This window comes from Manacus vitellinus, unplaced genomic scaffold (genome assembly GCF_001715985.3).
Source record: "Manacus vitellinus isolate BGI_N305 unplaced genomic scaffold, ASM171598v3 scaffold_1_pilon, whole genome shotgun sequence".
Taxonomy (NCBI): Eukaryota; Metazoa; Chordata; class Aves; order Passeriformes; family Pipridae; genus Manacus; species Manacus vitellinus.
This window is the reverse complement of record NW_021939396.1, coordinates 11,064,121-11,068,768: the sequence shown is the minus strand read 5'-3', so window position 1 is coordinate 11,068,768 and position 4,648 is coordinate 11,064,121.

Genomic DNA, 4,648 nt, shown 5'->3' with positions numbered 1-4,648 from the left:
CTTTATTAAAATATGCTAGAAAGGAGCTGCCTTTGGAAGAAAGCAAAAGAGAGACCAGTTCCCTTCTCAAAGCAAGAGTGCTGCCTGTAGTGAGGAGGGCAGTAAGACCACAGGCAGCATTCCTCAAAGGATGGGGTGGCTCCTGAATCCTTAAGTGGATTCTTCCAGACATTGTGAAATATTCCTACCTTGAGGGAAGATTAGTTTTCAATAGTCACAACACAGGTTTTCCCCTAAACACACTCATGAAAAGAGAAGAGGAGTAGCTCTTTATTTGCTGACATTGTCTCACTGTGTTCTTGTCTCACTGTGTCATGCCTTTCATTTAGATGGCAAGTTCTTTACAGCTTCATCTTCTTTGCATGATGTCACACATAAGGGGTTATTGTCCATGACTAACTGGGAGAGTAATACAAATAACAACATTTCATGGCTGGGGGCAAACAGAGGTTATCACTACTAAAAACTACAAACAAAACTGCAGTTAAAGCTCCCATGAACTCTAGCATATCTTACTATGATGGTAGTAAGTTCTAGTAAGACACAACAAAAATTGAGTGGGGAGGTAAGGGGCTGTGCATCATGGAAACCAAAGAGTACAAACTGTTGTTAGCAGAAGCCAAAAGCTTTTTAGAGATCCTTAGGACAGACAAGAGAAGACGAATCTCCCAAAAGATGGTTCATTTGCCTTCTCTACCTTAAGGCAGTACAACCTTTCAAATCCTCAGCAAGCTATATTAACTAGGCCATAATCCTTCCCCCTCAGGCCTAACAAAACCCAATAAAGTTGTTATTGCCAAAAGGATGCTCAGCACACAGATGTGTTCAGCTATTAACAGGCTTTGCAACTATTTTCTGTCTAGTGAGATAAATGGTGAACAGAATGAGCATGCCCGGAGTTTGACCAGAAAGCTGATGAAAAGTGGAAAAAAGTTTTCTGGAAAGACAGAAAGAAGGTGGTGATCAAATGCTAGAACGAATCCTAGAGCAGGGATCTTCCTGTGCAAGCCTACACATTTCCAGTACTGACATGACCATGTGCCTTGTCTGAACTGCTTCACTCAGCCTTGTTGTACAAGCACTAAGCTTGTACCTTGACGGTCTGTGGATACAAGGTGGATGCCAAAGTCATGGTAAAGGGTGGTATCTCCAATCTACTGCTCTAACTGGAGAAAACCCCAAAAGACCAGTGGTAAGACCCATAGGAATGGCTTGAAATTATGTCAGGAGAGGTTTAGGTTGGATATTAGAAAAGGTGATTCACCCAGAGGGTGATTAGGCACTGGAACAGGCTCCCCACGGAAGTGGTCACAGCACCAAGCCTGACAGAGTTCAAGAAGCATTTGGACAATGCTCTCAGGCACATGGTGTGACTCTTGGGGATGTCCTGTGCAAGGCTAGGATTTGGACTCAATGATCTGTGTGGGTCTGTGGTAGTTTGGTCTAGGCCTTCCTTGGAGACCAGTTTGTAGCCAAGGAAGAGCTCAGATTTACCCAGTATTCCCTACAATTTTTACGTAAGCCAGGCTATAAGAAGAAAGGAGGAGAGGCCTTCGCTCTCTTTCCTTCCGGCGGCTTTGAGGTGCAGGTTCCCTGCTGTTGAGTCTGCCGTGCTGGGGAGCGAGGCCTGGTAAGGCCTTGCCGACCTTGGGAGACGGAGGTTGCCGGCGATCGTTCCAGAGCAACTTTCTGTTGTCCCAAGGAGAGCAGTGAGATATTTCTTTGCTAACTCTTTTAATGGATAGATATGGGGCTGCTAATTGGGATATATATATATAGTATTTTGGTTTTGTTCCTTTTCCCTTCCCCCTTCCCGTTCCCTTGTGAAATTGTATATATATTTCAATTGTATATACCTGCAACATAAGTGTAAATATATTTATATATATCACTTTAGCTGTCTCTCTCTTGTTTCGGGTTTTCTTGGTTGTTTTTCTCCCTCTTCTCCCTGAGGTTTGGGGGGGGAGACTTCTTGTGGTAAGGTCTGGAGACTTGGCAGGGAGCCAGCTTCAAACCATATCAGGGTCCCTTACAAGTCAGCATATTCTATGATTCTGTGATTCTATGACTCTCTGTTGGGCATGGTGAAGTTTGTATGCCTTCTTCTGTGCCCTTTTTTCAGTTTTATCAGTTTTTCTGAAAACTCATTAACTTGCCCTGGCCACCATTATGCTGGTTGCTTAATTGCTACTTGTGATGAAACCAGGCCACAGAGACCACAGTGGATTCATTACCTCTCTAGGTTAAAACTTTACTCCTGTGGTTTTCAAGACTGGGCAGAACTAAGTACCACTGGTGGTAAATCCTAGGACACCATTTAAGACTTCTATTGTAACAACATCAAATAAAATGAGCTGACTTCCTACAATATTGCTGTGTTGCAGCAACAAAGAGAAACTATTCAAAAGAACTAGAAAAAAATATGCTATACTGAAGACATAGACCCAGAGCTTCAGGACTGGCCTTCAGTGACCCTCACAATTCATGGGCTTTTTCTGTTCCACTCTCCTTTTCCATATGGAGGCTGCCTCCACAAGGGAAAACCACCATACTGTTCATTCTCCACCGCCTCATTTCCTATACAGCTTTTGCACTCTGGAGAGGACTAGTGGAAAGAAACTGTTATTAAATTCAGCTTCTACAGCTTCACATTTGCCTTATACAAGTATCAGTGACTGCAGAAAGTGTGAGGTGCAGCAGAGGGAAAGCACAGCTCAACGAACACATACAAACAAAATGCAGAAATCCAGAATGGACTTTGCCCACAACTGCTCCCTTCCCCCAGTTATTGCACTTGAAATGAATTTAGAGCAAAGAAAACCATAAAACATACATCGATGATGCAGTTTTTAACTCTGTGGTGTCACTAAGAAAAGAGCCACTTCCCTCACAGGGCTTCCGTGGGCCTCCATTTCTGCACTTTGGGGGTGCCGGGTGTGATGCCCGCACAGAAATCCATGCAGCTGGATTTCATCTGGAGCCTCTGGCCAGCTGCTGGAAACAAACTTCAGACCTGAGAGCAGTTACAATTGCAATACTATTTGTACCATCTCCTTCGGTTCAAAACACATCACTATTAGAGGCTATTTGTGGGCCCTCTTCCATGTTAGCCCCTTAAGACAGGCTTCACTGAAATTATGTTTTTTCCACTCTTTGGCTTTCATTTAGGAAAACTGAAAATCACTAAGAGCAGAATTACTGCCAGCACTGACCCTTATTTTCACCCAAAGGCACAAATCAACTAGGTGTGACATACACTTTCATTCCCTTGTTCCGTCTTTTCTTTCTTCTACCAAATATTTTAAGATAATGAAGATCAGCTCAGCACTGAGCCTGTGAAGAAACGCACATGGGAGAGGAATTAGTCATAATGATTATAGTTCAGCATTATAGCAGTAGAAACATATACTGAAATGTTTCATTTTACAGTATTTTAAGTGCGACAAGTCATTTAACCACCAAAATGTTAGAAACCACCATGTGAGACTGAAGACCACCACCAGCAATATTTCAAAGCAATGCCAAGCCCACAGGGAACAATTTATAGAGGGGACTTTTTGGCATTCAAAGGAAAACAAAGCAGTGAACAAAGCAGCTGGGTATTTTAAATTCGTAAAAATAGTAGTTGACAGTATTGTTATGAAAACAAATGCAAGATGAAAGAGGCTGGGAAGAGGAGGCTGAGAGAGGGGAAACAACCCACAGGGCCAGCTGGTCTCTTGTGAAAGTATCTACTGAACTGCAATATTCTGGAATGGCTGGTAACACTATAAATGAAAAGGTAACTTTTACAAAACGGTGACTGCATACATAACCTGGAGCTTCTCATAACTCCCTCATTAGCTGATGGATTCTTGAATAAGCTTTCTTTTGTTTTTACCAAACTGAGTAAAACTATGTGGCCAAGCACAAAGCTGTACTGACTACTTGTGCTCAAAGCAGTGTGTGTAGGTCACTGTTTCAGCTCGGGATGTAATGTTTCACACTAACATGAGCTACAGCACAGGAACCACTCTATGGTTTTAAACATCTTTGGGGGGGATAGGTCTGTAGGCACAATGCCAGGTCCTGCTGGAAAAACTAGGTCTTGAGCCCCTCCAGCTGCAGCACAGCACTTGAAGGAGATGGGTGTGATGAGTCACCCAGTGCAGAACACACAGCACTGCCTCTGGCAGGGAGCTGTGAGCGATGGCAATGGCAGAAATGCAGAGCTCAACAGCAGCTCTTACCTCAGACCCTCCTTCTCTGAGGACAAGGTACATGTCAGAGTAGCCACAAAGCATCATGTCCAACCGACAGGGACTTCAGTGAGGAGGGGGTTCCTACTTACCCCAACTCTTCCCTCCCCAAATATTTAAAATGCATTAATAAAGACAATCTGCCTTAATGAGAAAAATCCCATGAACGTCCCTGGGCTGCTGACATGGCAGAACACTTCAGCAATGAGCAGCTGTACTGACTCATACATGAAGCTGACCTCATGTTGGCTGTTCAGCCAAGCCAGTTCTCTAAATTCAATGCATCTGAGGAATTGGTGAAATCCAGTTTTTGTATAACAAGAAAAAAGATATTCGAGAAGATTTGGTCTGTAACATGTTCATACAATCATGATTCCTGGTTTTCACACCACCTCTTAAAACCACACACA